Source organism: Marmota flaviventris, chromosome 4, assembly GCF_047511675.1.
Source record: "Marmota flaviventris isolate mMarFla1 chromosome 4, mMarFla1.hap1, whole genome shotgun sequence".
Classification (NCBI taxonomy): domain Eukaryota; kingdom Metazoa; phylum Chordata; class Mammalia; order Rodentia; family Sciuridae; genus Marmota; species Marmota flaviventris.
Window position 1 is genome coordinate 69,131,313 of NC_092501.1, and position 21,730 is coordinate 69,153,042.

The 21,730-nt window shown below is 38.4% G+C and overlaps 1 protein-coding gene across 3 annotated transcripts in view; it reads right to left on the minus strand.

Annotated features, from left to right (window-relative positions):
* Positions 1-18,304, minus strand: part of Stambpl1 (STAM binding protein like 1) — a 43,994-nt gene extending 25,690 nt beyond the window's left edge. For 2 of the 3 annotated variants that reach the window (XM_027949238.3, XM_027949235.3), the window contains exon 1: positions 17,943-18,304. The gene's annotated coding sequence lies outside the window, so the exon portion shown is untranslated. Of the gene's footprint in view, positions 1-17,110; positions 17,433-17,942 lie in introns of all 3 variants that reach the window. The other variant, XM_027949236.3, reaches the window with a different exon arrangement.
* Positions 18,305-21,730: the final 3,426 nt, after the last annotated feature.

Consider the following 21,730-nt stretch of genomic DNA (forward strand, 5'->3'; position numbering starts at 1 on the left):
ATCCACAAATAGAATGTCAAGCCTCCAATGAAGAAATGGAAGGCATTTTCATCTATGCTCTCCTCTTCTAGCAGGAGGAAAGGCAAACAACCTGAGTACCATGATTATAAGTAAAAGGTACTTCAGGAAAGGAAGTAATCCTTGTGACATTAACAGCACAGGAGAACTGGCACGAAGCTGGCAGAGCGTCTTCTCTAATTCCTCACACTTCAGCAACCAACATGGGGAAGACTGGTTGAAGATGACTTCAAGGGCTAAATATAAAGTGCCCAGTGCAATTTAGAGAATCAGAAATATACTGAAGCAGAAAGTCAAAGGCAGATGGAAAGTATTCAATGTCACGCAAGAATAAAATATAACTCCTTTTTCAAAGCAGAGGTCCAGTACACTATGGAAATGCCAAGTGCAAACTCAGCCCTGCAGTCAGACAAGCCTGGCTGTGAGCTTGGTCTATTCCTAGCTTGCCTATGATGCCTTCTTCCTGAGCACCTCCCAGGCTTACCCTCCTTCACAAATGGTCCCCCTTCATCCCACTCATAGGGGCTTACAACCAACATTCATCAGAAATGCCTGATTTAATCTCAACCTGATTCCCTAAACTTCACCCCAGAACAGCCCATTTTCTTGAGATTTGATGACATCTGAGTGACAGCCATGATACCTGTAAGATACCTTCTGGAGGCTCATTTTGCTTTAGAGTTTCTGCCTTCTAGTTTTTATCTCTAACCCATTCCTCATCGTAGCTTTCAAAGACCACCACTTTCTTCTTTTAACTGACCTTTCTCATGTGTAAGGCAGCATTTGCTTCCTGCCAGGACTGGAAACCTGGGTGTCATAACCCTGTGCGTTCACAATAAGCACATGGAGCTCAACCCCTGTCCCTGGGGCCCAGCTGACAAGTAGTTTCCAGAACCAAGTGAGCAGCCAGCCTGTCCAAAGGGGATGAGATAAAACTATGGCTATTGGGTCCCAATTGTCTCAACTCCCCCCAAGAGACTATGGAAGAACTTCTATGATTCTGCTCTTTAAAACAAGCAACAAATAATGCCAAGATTGAACAGAGAAGATATCTGATCTAGTGCAGTGCCTATTTTTTGGCCTTAATTTACCAAAATTTCCTTTTTTTTTTTTTTTTTTTTTTTTGTGGAGCTAGAGGTGAAACCCCAGTACCTCATAGGCAACATCCCCAGCCCAATTTGGTGAATTTTTTCATCCTTAATTTTTCCACCACCACCATCCCCTTTTTGTTTTGGTTGAGCTCCTGACCCATTTTCATACATAAAGTAATATTTTCTGGAATACAGAAAGGAGACTACCAAACAGTGAACAGTCTCCTTGGAGACCACGTACTGAATGAAGAGCTGGCACCACCATTACCCAGCTATGTCCTTTGCTCCCTGAGTGCCATGGTGACCTGGATAAGCAGGTGTGATCTGCCAGCAGGGGAGGGGTGAGAACACCTTATGCCACCTTCTGGTGTCTCACTTCTAAATTGGCCAAACCAACAGTCATTCTCTGGTTACAGAATTCATGTCTTCCAGGAAGAACACCCTGCAGTTTACTTAGTTGGCAATACTTAAAGGAAATCATTATAACCTAGGCCGTGGGCTGTGCTGACCTAATCTGATTTAGATAAAGGGAGGTAAAGGGCTATTCCCATGCTTTAAACGACAGGTACAAAGAAGACTCTCCTGAGTCACACTGTTACAGATTGAACCCGCTGTAGGGAAAAAAAGATCGAGGCCCATCCTTGTCTGTCCATTTTGAAAGAGTCTAAAAATTCAGACCTGAAAACAAAGACGATTTTTGAATTTTCTATATTAATCTGTATTACCTACCAATCAGAAATGTGCTATGACCAAGACTGATAATTTATCTGTACTAAAATATTGGCAGGATAAAAATTAAACTTGCACAACTATAACTTGTCAATCTATAACTAAAAATTAAAATTATAAAAAATAGTCTGACTTGAAAAGTCAGTAACATATCCTTAATATACTTTCCAAAGAACAAAGAGAAAGTCTCCAGTGCAATAAAAAAGACATTGAGCTGAATGAAAATGAAAAGATAAAATCAAAATGCATGGGGGAAATATACAACTTGACCAGAATATTAGAAATAGTTTTTATTGCATATAAAAGCTTCTGGTTTGATGAGGGAATATTCAGAGGCGAAATGATTAGATTATGACAGCTGTAACCTAATATGCCCATCCTAGTTTAAATGGACTAAGTGGTAGGTGGGGCGTGGTTGGAGGAGATGGGTTGTTGAGGTCATGCCCTGGAAGGGTTCATCTTCCATGTAGCCCCTTCCCCTCTCTCTCTGATGCATCCTTCTACCATGCCCTTCCACCATAATGTCCTGCCTCACCTTGGGCTCCCCACAAAATGGACTTGACCTACCTCTAAACCTGTGAGCCAAAATAAATTTTCCCTCCTATAAGTTGTTTTTATTGGGTATTTTGGTCACAGGGATGCAAAGCTAACTAACACAATGAGTATCTATTAAGGGCCAGGTTCTCATCTCTTACCTCTAGAGGAATATTCAGGATACACATTCAGCAACAGGCTAGTTTAGATTTGATCTGATCAGCAAGAATGCAGTTGCTACAGAAAAGAGTATTAAGTAAACCACTCCTGATATTTGTTTTAAATTATTTTGAGCAAATCTAGGCTACCCTAAGGGCAATGGAGTCATACGTTTGGCCATAAAAATACTGTTTTGCATAGTGCAATACAAAATTTTTATTCTGATACCAGGATGAAGTGATTGGATCCCCTAAGCACCAAGAACTCAGGTTTTAGGTCTACAAACATCTCTGGGAGAATCCAGGTTTTCCCACTAGGGAAGCCTACTACATCCTATTTATCCCTTTTGTTCAACTTATTTTCATCCTTTAAAGGAAGACAATAATACTTAGCCAGAAGAACTCAAGTGAAGTGCAAGTCAAGTGTATAAGAAATTCCATTATAGTCCCCAGGTTTCAGGGAGGAAACAAAGAAAATCCGTCCTTTCTCACAGCAAATGGTTAAAGAAATGAGGTTAATGATTTCTGAAAGTTATTATAGATATCACAGATGGTTGATGTGCAATTACTTGCTTTTTGGCAATTCATTTTTGACAGACATTCAGTTATCTAACAGTTGTCCTAGTGATTCTAGTCAGGAGAGGTACTACTGTCAGGTTACATGTCACCTTCAATGCAAACCACCATAGCAAAACAGCTGTCGTAATAATAATAGGTACCATTAATAGACAGCTTTCCTTCCCTGGTTAACTGAAATCAGACATTAATACACATGATCTCAGATACCCTGACAACAGCCTGTTCAAACAGGACACAGTTGAGCTTATTGATTAGAGGTGCAACCCAGGTTGAGACTATCTGGTTTCAAATTCTGACTTCACCCACCACTAACTCCAGAATCACAGGCTCCCCAAATACAAAGAGTTGACAGTAGACACTGTCAAATTACAGGTGCTAAAAAGGAAGAATGAGATAATGCTTGTAAAGCAGCACAATTCTTGATGTCAGTAAGCACTCCCCATTTTATAGATAAGAAAACGAGAGCCTAGAAATAGGAAACTTGAGCAACTCTTGAAACAGGAATCCAAAACTAGTTGCGCAGGAACCCAGAACCAGTCTTAGTCACCCATGAAAATTAGAAATTGGACTTTAAGAGGTATCAGTAAAATCCAGGGAAGGATCAAATCCTTGAGCCTTAGGTAAGAATGATAGGATTTACTACAAAAAATGAAGATTTTAGTTCAGTGTTACAAATGTATGACTCATAACCTTTTTCCTGCCAAAGAAATAAAAGAGCACTCGTTCCCTTCACTTTTAGGAAGAATGCTTAGTGTCTGAGGCCTGAACACCTGGTACATTTTATTAACAAATTCAAACTCTACCAAGACAGAGTTCAATTCAAAATATTTATTGGTTTTAAAGATAAATTCTAAATTTTGTTGTATTTGAAAGATATTTCATATACTAAAAAAGTTCTAACTTAGAAGCCTGAGGTGATGATTTTTTAATGTGATGATTCAATTAATATGAATTATAAAACATTTGGTAAATAAATTTGAGATGTCCAGGAGAAATTTATATTTGTACACAGATTTTTAAAAATATATTGCTTAGTTGTCAACGGATCTTTTTTTTTAATGTGGTGCTAAGAATCGAACCCAGTGCCTCACATATGCTAGGCAAGCACTCTACCACTGAACATAGCTCCAGCCCCAGTACACAGATTTTTTTCATCATAAATTGTATGGGGATGTTAATTTTACTCGCCTGCTGTTAAAATACTAAAGTTTCCTAGAGATTATGTATTCCAAACATAAGTCACCCATGAGACACCAAACTTTAATTTACATTTTAATATACTTTCCTTTTTATTCCAATTTGCTTTTAAGAAACCACCACCAATAGATACCTAATGCAATGAAGTGAAATGAATCACAAATAAATTTTTTAAATGACATCATTCTTTTGCCTGCTAGTTGCCTGAAACTCCAAAGTTGGGTTCAGTCCACTGCTTCTCCAAAAATCCCCACCCACAAGAATTTTCACTGTGGGTAGTTACACTCGTGTTTGGTTTTACATTAGACAATCTCTTCCATGCAGTGAACAAACCTCCAACCCCCAAGAAAAGACAGTGCCTTTTCATAATATTCTCTGGCAATTCACTTTACAACTCTTGAAAAAAAGCTCCTTTTCTTTTCTTTTTTTTTTTTTTTTTGTGTGTGTGTGTGGTGGTGGTGGTGGTGGTAGGTGCTAGGCAAGTGCTCCACCACTGAGCTACACCCTCAGTCCTTGAAGAACCCCTTATTACCAGGAAAGCCCACTCATTTACCATTTGCTCCCTCCCTGCCTTCCTGCCCTGTGACATCCCCTTAACTTTAACATGGTTTCCTCACAGTGTGGTTCCTGGACCACCTGCCTCATAGTAACTTGGTGGAGGAGGTGGGTGCTGGCAATAATAAATAGATTTATAGAACCCACTGAGTCAGAATTTCTGGATAGGATGCCCCAGGGATCTCCATTTTTTACCAAACAGCCTAGGATATTTTTATGCACATTAAAACTTTAAATATTGCATCAAATAAAAGTCCTCTAAGATTGTTACAAATAACCTTCTAAATGCCTTGCCTTCATCAGTGGAATATTTTCTACTTTAGAACAAACTTTTATGACTTGGCTTCTGCGAAGTAGAGGTTATTCTCCTTTTTCCTCCCCCAACCCTCAATTCACATTTCAAATACCAATTTTCCATCTTTACTCCTGACACACCTCCTATAGGACACATTTTTTTCATGGCTTCAACTTAATTTGAATGTTAGCAGCATACCTTCCAATGGTGCTCCCTTCATTTCCACCAAGATATCCAACTGTGATTTCTCACTCACTATGTTCCAAGGATAAATACATCTCTCCCACAAATACTGCTAGCTCCAAATAAATTTATTTATTCATTCACTTATTCAACATTGTTTATGAACCCTGTGTTGTGTTAGAAACTGGTAAGCAAAGAGCTGGGAGTGCGATGCATGCCTGTAATCCCAGCAGCTTGAGAGGCTGTGGGATGGAGGATCATGAGTTCAAAGCCAGCCTCAGCAAAAGTGAGGTGCTAAGCAACTCAGTGAGACCCTGTCTCTAAATAAAATACAAAATATTTTGATTTTGTATTTCTTGGGAGGTTTCTCAGTGATCAGTGCCCCTGAGTTCAATCCCCAGTACAAAAGAAAAAAAAAAAAATGGTAAGCAAAGAGACATATTTGCTAGGAGCAAATGCTGCAACGGACAGAGAGGTAAAAATTTAAACAATTATTTACACAATTGTGTAATAAAAATGATGGCAACTGCTACAAAGAAAAAATAGAGGAAATGATGAGATTTATGTATTTGCTAGCAAAAATGCTTCTAGGGCAAGGATATATTTTCTTAGTGCATCAGGAGACATAGATCATAGATTTATCTGATTATTGGTAATGTTAACTTTGACCATTGATACCTCTGTAGTTTTCCCCCCTATGAAGATACTATATTTTCAATTGTAACTATAAAGTATTTGGGGTCAAGGGGATATCTCAGTGATATCTCATGCATGAGGCCCTGGGTTCAATTCTCAGCCCCATTTAAAAAAAAAAAAGTATGTTGTAATATGTTGTAGGTAGTTATTTTTAGATTCTGAAAATATTTTTTCTTCTTTTTTATTTTTATGACAGCAGAATGCATTACAATTCTTATTACACATATAGGGCACAATTTCTCATACCTCTGGTTGTATATAAAGTATATTCACACCAATTCGTGTCTTCATACAGGTACTTTGGATAATAAGATCATCACATTCCACCATCATTTATAACCCCATGCCCCCTCTCCCCCCTCCAACCCCTCTGCCCTATCTAGAGTTCATCTACTCCTCCCATGTTCCCTCTCCCTATCCCACTATGAATCAGCCTCCTTATATCAGAGAAAACATTCAGCATTTGTTTTTTTGGGATTGGCTAACTTCACTTAGCATTATCTTCTCCAACTCAATCCGTTTACCTTCAAATATCATGATTTTATTCTCTTTTATTGCCGAGTAAAATTTCATTGTGTATATATGCCACATTTTTTTATCCATTCGTTTATTGAAGGGCATCTAGGCTAGTTCCATTGTTTGGCTACTGTGAATTGTGCTGCTATAAACATTGATGTGGCTGTTTTTTTCCCTGTAGTATATTGTTTTTAAGTCCTTTGGGTATATAGACCAAGGAGAGGGATAGCTGGGTCAAATGGTGGTTCCATTCCCAGTTTCCCAAGAAATCTCCATACTGCTTTGAAAATATTCTGTTACCCATTAATTTTAGCAAATAAAGATGATTTTTGCCCAAAACAATTATTACTGTGATATTTGAAAATGGAGATTTTTCTGTTTCCATCATTCCTTACATTTATTAAATAAGTAAAAATTCTTGCTTGACAGAAGTTGTTTTGTTTTTATATAAAATGTAAAAATTTAAGCTGGTGTGTGTGGGGTGTTTGTTTGTTTGTTTTTGTGGGGCTAGGGATCAAACATAGGGCCTTGTGCATGCCAGACCGGTGCTCAATGACTAAGTTATTCTCCCATCCAAATCAATCTTTTTTATGGTATCTACATCTAGGTCCCTGAACATTCATTAAAAGGTCTTCAAACTCACTGATCATAAAAATTTTACAATACATCTACCTTTATTTTCTGCCAGTAATTTGATGGTTAGGCATTTTTGTATAAACAGCTTTGATCCTTATATAATTTATTTTTACATAAGGAGTGTGTCAAGATTGTCTCCTCATCACCAGGTAAAATGTCCTTTTCTTTCTCTTCAAATTACAATCAGGAATTGATTCTCATATATTTTTACCTTCTTGTTTAACTCTCAACTCTCACCCATAAGGTGATCTGCCCAAACCAGGCACTCAGTACACATTTATAGATTTAAATCATCTGACAGGGATGGATAAAGTTGGAGAGAGGACAGCAAGTAGCCGCCCAAAGGGGAGAAAAGTGCAACTGTGGAATGAGGTTGGTCGGGTCTGAAAGGAATGGAGATGGATAATAGCTACAGAGGACACTGAAGAAAAATCATAGAACTTGGAAATTAAATGAATATAACACAATATAGGAGCAAAAATAAGGAAAAATATTGTAAACATCAGCATCTAAGGAAGCTGGAGATGGTGATGCTTCTAATTTCACTGTCAAAAGGTGAAGAAATGCATCTTTCATCTCCACAAATGAAACCAACACCCAATGGATTACACAAAATGGCAAACCCTGGAAACACCTCGCTACCCCTCCCTGCCTGTCCTTCAATCTCAAGTCCTACCTGCCACCTATATCTAAGGATTTCAATTCACTCTCTAAACTATCTCTCCAATCTGCATCTTTTCAAGATCTTCTTACCCTAACCACTTCTGCCCTTTACTGTCTACGTTGCTAGAACAGCCTTCTAACTGGTGTGTTTGTTTCTAGCTGGCTCCTCTTTGATTAATTCGATATACGACCTGCGTTGTGATCTTTTAAAAACTTGACTGGAATACTGTCAATTTCTTTGCTTAAAGCTCCTTAGTGGCTTGCCATCACTATTAATATCCTATTGTCGTTCCCCCCACCTCATCCATAGAGAATATGTTCCAAGATCCCCAGTGGATGACTAAAACAATGAATAGCACAAAACTTTACACATGATTTTCCTCTTAGTATTCCTACCTATGACAAAGTTTATTTTGTAAGTTAAGCACAGTAAGAGATTAACAAAAATAACTAGTAATAAAGTAGAACAAATTTAACATAATGCAATAAAATTTATGCAAATGTGGTCCCTTTTTATCTCAAAATATCTTGCATTGTACTCATCCTTCTTTGTTGACTGCAGGTCACTGAAACTGCAGAACTCAACACCACAGGTGTTGAGGTCCTGCAAATCTGAGTCTGACCCAGCTCATTCCTGGCCAACCTTCTTTCACTTGCCCTTCTCTACACACTGGCGCCTTTGGGTTGCTAAAATGCACTGTGCAAAATCAATGAAAATACCCCCCTCCTTGGCTCACACTTCTGCTTCTGATTCATCTTCCCAGTGTTAGTTTAACCAGATTCCTCAGGAAAGACACCTTTGACCACCACCAGATTAGGGCGCACTCTTGATTACAATACACCTGAAGAAACATCAGATAAATCCAAATCAAGGGATTTTCTATAAAACCACCATCCTTGGAGTATGAATGTATATGTATTAGTTTATATTGGTACTTGGAAGTACCAGTATTCTTTAAAAAGTGTCAAAATAGAAAGATTGAGCAACAACTCCAGATTTAAAAAGACTAAGGAGACATGACAACTACATGCAATAGATGAACTAGAAGGCGAACTAGAAGAAAAATTGGCATTTTTTTTACAATAAACACTCTTACTGACCAAGAAATTCCAATTCTAAGATTTCCCCATAGATTGTTCTGCCCAAATGCCACACACACACACACACACACACACAGAGCAGCAATGGTTTAAAAATATTAAAATATTGGAAACAAAAAGAAATAGCATAGGGCCACACAGTTGTTAAGTAATCAAATCTTGTTGACTCTAGACTTAAATCTTTTATCTAGTTGCCTATACTAACATCACAGCCAAAGAGAATGCTCTGGTCTGGGTATTTTATCTGGGCTGCAAAATCTGAAAAAAATTAAAATCATGGAATATTAATGGAATTAATAATATTCAAGAAACATTTACAGAGTGTCTGATATAGTCCATATATTGTGCTAGATCTGAGGTCCTAAAAAAAATCATCTGACCAGGCACAGAATGAGTGACAAATGCTCAATGTGTGTATACATAAATTTATTATAATGCTTTTTATAAGACAAAACTCAAATCCTGGTATCAAGTAATAAATCTATGATCCTGGAAAAGATTTTTGGATTCTTTACCAGTTTTTTTTTGTATTTTCAAAGTGACCACTGTAAGAGTAGTTTCCTCATAACAGTTTGTGAAGAATAAAATTTAATATCAGCATGTAATATTCTTTCAACTGTACCTAGTACACAGTAAAAAAAACTAATAAAAGCTAGTTACTATTATTATTTTATTTTTAAGTACAATTGGATGTCCCTGTTTGAATCCAATAGCATGAGAGAGTTTGATGTATATTTTCTTCATTGGCTTTTGTTTGGTTGTCCACTTTTGTGGCATATATTTTATTTAATTAGGTGTTATAAATATACTTACATTAGAAACTGAAATAAAATAAAATAAATAGCCATAAAAGGGCATATTAAAAAAAAAATCTCTGGCTTAAAATCAAGCCTTTAGAAGAGACCCACATGTTTGTGCACTGAGCCACAGACTTGCTCAAGTTAGAACATTAAGTGACAAAACCAAATTGTAAATTAACATTCAAAGCACGACTTCATCCTTGGAGTATGAATGTATATGTATTAGTTTATATTGGTACTTGGAAGAAAAAAGTCTGGAACACCTGTGCTTACACAGTAGTCTTAAAGTTACATATCATTACCATGTGCTGATTTCTTTTCTTAGCTGATCTCTCAAGGGTGGGATCACGAGGGACTTTCATTTTCAATTCATTCATTTCTGTATATTTGTTATCAGTCTGTATTACTTTATAAAAAGACAAATTATAAATTTTTTTAAGTCTTAAAGCTTTGAGTCAATTGTTCTAGATTTGAATCCTAGTCTCTTCAATTTCTATGTGTGGGAGAAACTGATAGTTGTTATGGTCTGAATATGAGGTGTTCCCAAAAGCTACTGTGTTGACACAGGAATATTCAGAGGTGAAATGATTAGATTATAAGTGCACAACCTAGTCAGTCCATCCTCATCTGAGTGGACTAACTGGGTAATAACTGTAGGCAGGTAGGGCCTATTTGGAGGAGATAGGTCACTAGGGGCATGCACTGAAAGGGTTCATCTTCCTTGTGGCCCCTACCCACCTGCTTCTAGGATGCCATCAACAGAGCTGTGCTCCTCCACTGAACCCTTCTGCCATGATGTTCTGCCTTATCTTGGGCCCAGAACAATGGAATCAGCCTAACAATGACTGCATCTCTGAAACCATGAGCCAAAATAAACTTTTCCTCCTCTAAATTGTCCTTGTCAGGTATTTTTATCACCACAAAAACCTGACTTACACAGTAGTCTTAAAGTATCATTACCATGCAATTGCTGGAAATATCAATTTACCAGCTATGTTCAGGAACACAGAAATGGAGAACCCTATTGCAAAGGCCTTCAAAGTTGATCTCACCAAATTCTGCACCCAAATCCTCATCCTTGTTCTCTTCTGCCTTTATGGTGACAAACCAGTCTGCTTTACTCCCTGTTTCTCGATCCTCTATTTCTGAACTAGATACTGTGTGGCCCTTGCTGAGGAGCACATTTGTTTCCATCAGATGCGTCCCCTGCTCGAAAATGCTCGTTGTCAACATAGTACCTACCAGAGGGAGTTTAAACACCTTGACTGGACAGCCCATGAAGGCTCTCAGTGTAATCAGACTCCCTTTCCTTCCTTCTGAACTATTAGACTATTTATCACTTCTTCCTATGTCTTCCTCAGCTTCTCTTATCTAATCGTCTGCCATTCAGAAGGACATATAATATTATCTCTAACATATTACTACCAACTGATTCTGTCCATCAAAAAAACAGGAATTATTAATAAGATGAGAGGAAGTGTTTTACTCCATTATAAGCACTCCAAGACAATAGTGAGGTGTTTGTACTGAAATATGTTATTATGTGAGAATGTCTATGGAAATCAGTAAGAATAAATGCTGAAAACATAAAAGGAGAGGCAAAAGATTGAGTATAGAATGAGTTTTTTCTCAAAGTATAGTTTATGATCACCTATGTCAGGATTTTCTGAGAAGACTATTGAAAGGAAGGGTTCCATCTCCACCCAAACCTTCTCAATAACAATCTTTGGGGTGGGATGGGGGACATTTTATTTTGGGGGGGATAATTTGAGAATCATTGTCCTAGTTACCTTTCTACATCTTTCAATAACACCACACTTGACAAAAGGAAAATGATTATATATACCATAAAATATGCCATACATATTTTCTTTCAAGATCCACTTTTTGATTTCTTGCATTTTTCGTGAATTGGAAAAGCAAAATTCCACCCCCACCAGTGATTTCAAGTAGTTTTAGTTTTACTTATATATAAAGTACTATAGTTTCAGAAAGGAGTTTTCCTGTGCTGTTAGACACTAACACATGAAAGATTTTCCAAGCTTTTCTTTTCTAATCTCATTCCAACCATCGTGTCCATAATGTGCCTATAATTAAAGAGAACTTACCTTGTAGGACAATTTATAAACCAGCCTTTCAGAGAAAAAGAGATCAGAAAAAAGGACAGAGTCAATCCACCAGAAGACAGAAGCACGGACCCCCAGGCAAGAATGAGCTCTCTTCCTTTTTTCTCAGTTGTTGAAATGTGCATTTCTAGTGTTAAAAACATATGGCTCTAGTGATAGATAATGACAGTATTATCCTGTCTAAAACAGGAAAAATGAAAAGGCAGTATCCTTAAATGAGATGAATTTAACCATAATTCCATTACTGGTTGTAGTTTTCCTTCTGCTTTTAATTAAAGGTACAGAAATTATTGACTGGCATTAGAAGCACAGTGCTCACAAAAGGAGCCCACTCTGGAACTTCTCTCTGAACATGGGGAAATGCAAAACAGGCAATATTCACGCGGAACCAGAAGGGTTAAAAATGAGTCATGCTGGCCTCATGTTTCCAAAATAAGCCAGTGAATCAAATCAAACCAACAAAATGACTATTCTGTAATGGGTCCCTTAGCACTTATCTCTTATCTGGGCATTTGCTGAATTTCTGGTTCCAGTACTAGAATGACACTAAAACATTAAGGATGGCAAAACTTTAACAAACAAAAAACCAAATTCAATAAACCTCCAGTTCGGTCATCCTTAATCAAGTCTGAATTCATGAAATTTTTGAAAAGTTTATTCTAGAATGAATGGAACTTTAACTAAATCATAAGATGCATAATTTACACAAAAGGGTAAATCAAAGAATACAGAGTATATTTTAAAAGATGGGATTTTATTTTACTTTTCCTCCACTAAAGAATTCATTCTATCCATGAGTGTCATATAAAACCAGGAAAAACTGGCATTTACTTAGAAAAACACAAAACTGGGGCTGGTGGTGTAGCTCAATGGTAGAGCCTGTTCTTAGCATGCATAAGGCCCTGGGCTCAATTCTCAGACCAAGAAAGAAAAGAAAAGAGAGAGAAGGGTGTGGGAAGGGGAAACCCACAATACTATAGATTTGTGAGTTATTTATGAGAACAAAGATTATAATCATTAGTGTAACAATGTCAAAATATGGAAATCAGTGATGGCAGATTCCATTCTAGAGAACCTCTGGAGAAATTGACAATTTTCGTTCTTCCCACCTATAATTAAAATCTGACCTCCTATATTTATACACAATAATTTCATCAAGTTAAAGAATAGTTAAAATTTACTTTGCCACTACTCTGTAGAATTTTCTGAATTAATTGAAAAAAAAAATGATTAGAAATGCCATCATCACTTCACCAGGCTCACAATGGGAGAGATACAAGACTCTAGGGCCATGGAGAATACTGCCTCCAGAAAAGAACCACTGAATACTGAATACATGACAGTTGTATGTGCTATGCATGTCAATGGTATTAGGCAAAAATAACAAATTTTTAAAGCCTATGTAAAAACACAAACTATAATACTTTTTGACAAAGAACCTCAAAAAAATTATAAAATATGAAAACATTGAGAAAAAAACTGTAGCCAATAACCTGTGTGCTAATTTTATTTTAAAGATAGCAAATCTACATTAGGGATGACTAGATCTCTAAAACTCCATGAGAACAATCCCACACTGTTTTTACTCGAATCAGTATCCCTAGCACCTACCATGTGGGATAAGAAACAGGAATCTATTCAAGATAGGAAAGCAGGTGTTGGAGTCAAACTGTCTGAGTTTGACTCCCACCTCTATCATCTATCTACCAGCCTATGACCCTGAGCAATTTACCTGGCCTCTTCGAGTCTTACTTTTTAAATCTGTAAAATGGTACCTATTACATAAGGTTGTTTTATGTGTTAATAAAAACAAGAATAACAAACACATAAAACATTAACTTTTTGCCAGACACTGTTCTAAGCACTTTTCATTTATACTTATTTAGGCATGCATTCCTTCCTGGGCCTTATGAAATAGAAACTAACATCCCAATTGAAACATGAAGAAACGGGGACTCCAAGAAGTTAGTAACTTGCACAGAGATATACAATTGGTCAGTGGCAAAAGGATTTCATTTCCTAACACTAATCATCCTTGAGATTTCATATGTTATTCCAAGTACTGCTTAATACTATCTCTGGCATACAGCACAAGGCCAATCCTTAACATTTATTAGGAAATACTTGTCAAACATTTGCATAATATCCAGGTTACCCAGAGCCCAGCAAGAAGAAATGCAGCGATCAGCTGGTGATGCCTGAGTGGGGGTAGAATATGTTAGTGATCATACTTGTGTCCTTTCCACATGCAACAAAGAACTCTGATGTCTGACTCCCTGAAGTTTTCCCTTCTTCATCTCAGTGCCCAAGGCTCTTATATCATACTGTCATCACCTGACGCCAGATTATCACATCCCCTCCTTTCTTCTATTATTCCACTCCCACTCAATTGCCAAAGTCTTCTCACAAAAAGATGCTTTCATCCCTTACTCTCTGTCAAGGAACCTACAACCATCTAACAATAAAAATTCTTCTTCCTGGCTTTCAAGGACCTTAATAAGTCATGGAGGGAACATGCCTTTAACTCTTATTCAAGGGCCCAAGTACCTACTTATCAAATAAATACTTGATATGAATGGCCATGTTTGATTATGCAGAGAATAGCAGTATTTGTGTTACTTCAGAATGCTGATAAGCATTTTCTTTATGTTATGTATTTATTTTTGGACATAGCTCAATAAAAAATTTGAAAATATCACTTGATTTTATTTAGAATGAAACAAACTTGATCAGAGAAGCATATAAAGGGAAGAATATTGATGAAATTTTGCATTATTATTAAACAACGCAATGTTAATATTTAGGTAAACTTTGTATAGCTTTCTAATCTTTCATCTTGAAGTTAGATTCTGAATCTCATAGAGAACCTCTAGTGAATAGATAAGTCAGAACTAAAACAAAAGGAAGGCATAATCTTCTTGTATTCCAAAAGGAACAATGCACCCATTTCCAAAGTTCCTTGAAACGTTAACAGCCAATCACAACACAGGAATTACTGGAATTTATATTAAGGAGTTGCTTTTAATAAACACAAGTTACTAATTAACCCACCAGCCTGGATTAATGTCTCTAAACCAACTGCACCAATAGACAAAAATAACATGGATTTAATTTAAAATTTAGAAAAATCATCAAGTAGTATGTATTTTAAAGACTTAGTCAATTGCCAAATGTTCAACCCTCCCCTCCGCTTGGCATGAAGAGATGCAGGATTGTACTAGAAGTTCATCTGATTTGCTTAGAAATGCAAATAATTTCTGACAAAAGCCACACCCAGATGTAGACCCATCCAGATTATTCCTGAGTTGAACATTCTGATGTCAACTCAGGATTTCTGAACGTACGCTCACACAGCCAGTTGGATAGTTCACATATCCAGACAGCTAGAATAAGCAAGTCAACAGGTACCAATATAATAGTTTTAGAGGGATTGTTATTGTTCCTTCACTTGAGGAAGATGGTCTTCTTAGTTGGTTGTATCAATGGGGCTGCAATTTGGTGAAAGGTTTGGTGATTCTTTTAAAGTTATGACTAGAATAAAATCAATACCAGAAAGGTCAGAGTAGTTAGGTTGGGAAGATAAAGACATTCTAGGATTTGTTATTCATTTAACAAATATATTTATTGAACAGCTGCAACCCATTAGCCCTCAGGGATGGAAAAACAAACTAATATTTTCAGGGAAAACCATGAGTCATTTCACATAGTTTTAACTGAAGCCACTTTTTTAAATAAAGCCAAGAAAAATTCCATTATTAGAATCACAAATCCAATAGCTTAATTAAAATGTCTTTAATTGGCAGATGTATCCACTAGGAAGGCACCTGGCACTTCCCAGAAAGCATCTGCATAATTTCCTGTCATATTTTTGAGCAAGAATTATCAGGCTTCTCTTTTCTGTAAACTGCAATCTCACTCCTTATATTGTAGCTATAAATAGGCCTTGAAAGAGTCCTTAAAAAGGAGGGATGTGACCAAACTAAGTCCTATATCCTAAAAGTAAGAAGAGGAAAACTTTTAACAACAACTCTTTAGGTATTTTTATGCACCCTTTTCAGGAACCAATCCCATAAACACCCTCTTTCCAGGAGCAAATCTGTCTGCTGAGGACACATGAAAGTCCTCTCAATGCCCTCTCCAAACCCCACCCAGGCACTAAAAATACTATGAAATAGGGCAATAGCAGGCAAGAAACTGGTCTTGAAGACTGAGATACAGGTAAAAGACTTAGTATCTGCTTCATAGTCCAAATGGTGTTTACTCTACAAAAGAATGAAAACAAGTTTCTTCTCAAAATTCCCAAGAAACAAAGACAGGCCTGGTTGCACACATCTATAACCCCAGTGGCTTGGGAGTCTGAGACAGTAGGATTGAAAGTTCAAAGCCAGCCTCAACAACTTAGGCCCTGTATCAAAATTAAAAATTAAAAAGACTGGGGATGTTGCTCAGTGTTTTATGTGCCCCTGTGTTCAATCCCTTGTACCAAAAAAAAAGAAGAAAATATTCCCAAGAAACAGATGATGCATAAATTACAACTAAAGTATATTCAAAAATGTATTTCCATGTGGCAAACATTTGCTGTATGTAAACTTTAACAGAAAGCATGCAGTCATTATTTTCCAGGTAGATTCCAGTAACATTTATGCCTTTTAATAGAAGAAGCACTAATGGAGCAAAAGGTAAGAAGAAGAGCCTAGGGCTCAAAGACATTGACTCCAGATGTTTAAAATTAACACAAAACATGTATACTGTAGCTACAAATATGTCAGATATAATTCAGTCATGGAGTACATTTTGAACTTAAATTTACCATCCATCCTAAAAACATAAAATTGCCAACTGAAACAAGGTGTGGGAAAACCATAAAACATAGTGGTTTAATCTCTGTAAAACAACCATAGAAAACTAATGCCTATGGGCTGGGGATGTAGCTCAGTGGTAGAGCTCTTGCCACTGGGTCTGCCTTTCATCCCCAGGACTGCAAAAAGAAAAGCAAACAACAACAACAACAAAAAAAACTCCTCCCCCAAAATTGAAACAGGAAATCAAACATTCAGGTGTAATTTATCTGCTGGAACAAATCTTCCTTACCGATTTTGACAGGATCTTGAATCATGAACCATAAATCAGCATCCTAGAAATACTCTATATTCCTGAAAATGTCTTAAAATCCAAGACTTCATTTTATTTTCAGCGATTAACAGGATATTTAAAAAGCAGTATGGTCACTTACTTTGAATGATGTCTGTTTCACTTGCTACCAAACACTGATTTCCGGAAAGCAAGCCGCCCCTCCTCCCTCCTCCCAATACTAGAGATTTTTTCCAATCTTCTAGACCAGCTTCAGTTTCCTGAATTATTTATTCCTTCGGCAATTTTCTTTTATGCAGTTTTCTTTTATTAAACTTCGGGAACAAAAGCACGTTAGACTTGGTTGTTTTAGAGTTCTGGAGAATTGTGTTTTGTTGACATTCCACTTCTTAGTGCATTTTACTGGGGGTTTTCAGTGAAGGCTAAAGTTATTTGGATGGCAGAAATGTCTTTAAAGGGTCGCTCTGAAAAGGCAAAAAAAAAAAAAAATCTAGAAAGGCGTCCCACACGCCTTGCAGGAGTAAATGTCAGTCTTTCCAACCCTTGCCCCCCTGCTTCTGCACACACGCACGGTCACAGAACGGTGATCTTTATGTAGACATTATTTTCACGGTTGCATTCCAAGTCTGAACAAGAAAAGCACGCGCACCTAGGTACAAGTTGGAGCCAGAGTCCCGCCCCCTACCAGGAACCACAGCTTCCTGTCTCTGCCTTCCCCCATCAAGGTGAAACTAACCCCTAGGGGCTGGCGGAGGAGCGCACGGGAGCCGGCCGGACCACAGCGCTGGCTGGAAGGAAGCAGGCAGACAGCAGAGCGCATCTTCCCCTAGGAGCCAGCCGGCGCCCCGACGCCGTCAGCGGAAGAGGGGCCGGCGCGCGCCGAGCCACCAGACACACGCTCCAGGCGTGCACACTCGCTTGTGCCAGAGCGCGCTCACACTCTACCACGCGCGCGCGCGCGCGCGTCTACTCACCAGCAGCCCTTGATGTCCGGGGCCCTCGTGGGACGGCGACCGCGGCAGCTGCCCGCTCGCGTGCCGTGTGGCTTTGGCATCCGTCTGGCCGCTACAGCCCCGGCCGCGGTGGCTTTTGCTGGAAGGTACTGCAGCGGACTGATAATGGCACCCAGCTAGGAGGCGCCCACCCGCTTTCCGCGGCGTGCTTCCTCCCGCTTCTCCCTGCCAGCCGAAGAGCTTTGCTAGTTCCACTCGTTCGGGGTCGTATGTTGCTCCCCTTTCTCCTATTCTTCCTCCCTATGGTAGCCCGCCTGCCCAGCGCCGTGGGGGAACAGCGTCCTTGCAAACCCGCTCGCAGGCCCGCTGATTAGCAACCTGCAGCAGCTCTCCCTGCTGCCGCCGCCGCAGGAAAAGAAATTGTAACTGCGATGGTCCTGGCTTCCCCTGCCCCAGCCCCTGGGTGCCGCCTCCGCCTCTGCCTCCGCCCCCTCCTCCGCGGCCACAGCCTCCCGCATTCTGCAGAAAAACCTCGCAGGTGGCAGCAAGGCCCTGCGGATGGCCTAGAACGAACGTTAAACGGTTGGGTGCTACTTACCCATCTGAAAACCACGCCTCTTGCCCAGCCCGGGACCACCTGGACTCCCCTTTTTTCCCCACCATCATTTTCACCCAGATGGACCGGAATGGTGACTTGAAGACCTCAGAGCACACAAGCTGTAATGCAGCTGGATTTGACAGTGAAATTGGCAACGGATAGGGTTTTGGTAAAAACCCCACTCGCACCTATACAGGAATTCCATTTTGAGATTTATCCACAAATGGACATGCACACCAAGAATGACGTTATCTCTCCTACACACCTTCCTGAACTTCGTATTATCCTAGCTCCTGGATATTATTATATTGTTATTATCACTTCATTCGTGTTAAAAAAAAATGGTCCTGGCATTGTGCCAAGCACTCAATAAATGCAATCTTACTTATCTGTTACAACCCCGTGTATAAAAAGTACTCGGATATTTTCCATAAGAAAGATACAGAGAAGAAAAGTTATTTATCTTAGGTTGCTTGCCTAGAAAGAAGTAGAAGTTTAAAGTTAAATTCACATCTGGGGGCAAAAAATAATAAAAGCCACTCTGATCTGATATCAAAAACTCTTTCTTTTGGCTGAACAGATTCTATTAGTTTGTAAATATTTTACTAAGGCTGCGGGTACTGGATAAAACTCAGGCACTATTCTTGAGTTTGGCTAACTGCAAATGGGAGAAGCGACTACAGAGTAGAATGGTTGGCTTTCTTTGGAATCCAAATTTCTAGCCCTGGATCTGTCACCTCTCAAGCTATTTGGTCTCAGGCATTTCATCTTATGTGTCATCATCCTGCATTGATTTTCTTAAATAAAGAGGTTTGATGGAAGCAGTTGGCAGCCTTAACTTTTAAGAAGCAATGATGGTATTTTTCTGGGTTTGAATTTGGTTCCAAATTCTAAAATCAGGAAATTTCACAAAAATTCAGATTTTTTTTTTAAATTTTCTGAAAAGCTATAAGATGGGACAGTATTTGGTCCTTGGAAGGTCTAGCAACCATCAGCTGGAGATGAATAGCAGTTGTTCCCTTTAGACTGTGAAGGTGCTCTTCAGTTTTATGCAATCTCCACCACTCCTGTCCATTTACCAGCCATCTCACTGACATTTAAGGATTTGGTAGAAATTTGGGTTCGCAATTCTGGACTGGATCTCATGATCTACTAGACAATTTAGAATTCAGTGACAAGAAGGCTAACCAGTGGCTGGGGTGGTGGCTCAGTGGTAAAGTACTTGCCTACCATGTGTGAGGCACTGGGTTTGATCCTCAGCACCACATTAAAAAAATAAATAAAATTAAGGTATTGTGTCCATCTATAACTAAAAATATTTCAAATAAAAAGAAAGCTAACCAGAGTCCTAAAAAGTATTATGAATAAAGAATTCCACACATATATTTATAGTAGTCATTAATCATGCATGGATGATCTTACTACCAAGCCGCCAATTCTTATTAAAAATCCAAGTGCAGTGGCACACACCTGCAGTCCCAGCAAGTTGGGATGCTAAGGCAGAATGATCATTTAAACTCATCACATCTAGCAGCTGGGACATCATTATGTGACCTAAGTTCAGCCAATCAGAGTCTCCTCTCATTCTTTGAATCTGGATTCTGTGATTCAAGAAGAGACGTTTTTGAAGTAACCCTGTCAGGCGAGGCACATTGAGTGGCACATGCCTGCAATCCCAGGAGGGGACTTGGGAGGCTGAGGCAGGTGGGTTGCAAGTTCAAAGTCAGCCTCAGCAACTTAGCAAGGTCGTACGTAAGTAAACAAGACCCTGTCTCTAAATAAAAATAAAAAGGGTTAAGGATGTGGTTCAGTGGATGAGTGCCCCTGGGTTTGATCCCTGGTACCAAAAACAAATAAAAGTAACTCCATCATCCATGAAGTAACTTTTATGTCTGGGGACAGTAATGCCTGAAGTGACAGGTGGTAGTGTCCATCATGGCAGTGCCAATGGTATCTAAGCAGCCTGTTGGAGTGATGTAACCTATTCTGATTCCAGCTGCCAAGTTTCCCTGCCTATTTGGTGAGCCTGATTCTCCAGCCTCCCTGTCTCTTTGATATGCCACTTGATGGTCTCCAAATACATTTATCTTCTGATTAAGGTAGCCAAAAATTGTTTCAGTGTTTACAACAAAAGGTTTGATACAATTCTAGTAGTGATTCATTAATTGAATCATTAATTGAGTCAATGAAGAGTGATCACAGTATGTTTATATAACCTTTATTTTAAGAATTTTAGTATGTTTTGTAGTTCTGCTTGAATTTTTAAAGATCCAATCTAAATAATAAGCAAAAAATACAATTTTTTTTTTACAGAATAGACTGCCTCCCCCTTACCAATCATAAGCTAAGATTGCTTGTAAATACCTTTATTACCAGTTGAGATGCAATGAAATGCACCTTATCTAGTGCATTATCCAGCGCAATTATTGGTGGTGTAATTTTGATACATTGCTTGGAAAGGAATTTTTCAGTATGTAAAGTGTGTATACCCACCTCCCCCAGTAATTCTACTTCTAAGAAGCAACTTGTTGGGAGGAAATATGAAATGAGGAATAAGATTTTCCCGTTGAAATATTCATCACCAACATTGGGAATCCAAATGTTTAAAATGAATTTTTAAAGACATTAAATCTACTTATGATACAATATTAAGCAAAAGAATGTAAAGATAATATTCGGATAATCTCAAATAGGTAAAAACAAAAGAAAAGCTATGGGAAAAATCATTAAAATTTCCTCTTAGAGATTCATTGGAGATTATATCTACCTCTTTTATTTATAATTTTAACCTTTTTAAAGAATATACTTTCCTTTTATTTAGGAAGAAGAAATATGTAATAATTAAAAATAAACAGAGCTGGGCATGGTGGCACACGCCTGTAATCCCAGCAGCTTGGGATGCTGAAGCAGGAGGATCTGGAGTTCAAAGCCAGCCTCATCAAAAGCGAGATGCTAAGCAACTCAGTGAGACCCTGTCTCTAAATAAAATACAAAATAGGGCTGGGGATCTGGCTCAGTGATTGAGTGCCCCTGAGTTCAATCCCTGATACCAAAAATAAATAAATAAATACATAAAAACAGAATTGGCAGTCGGATAAAAATGAAATTCTGTCTATCAAAGTGCCTCACTTTTAATAGGAACATTATAAATATTTCGGAGGAGCATGAAGTTGGGAATAAAGAAACCAGAAAGAGACGGCACATTATTTCA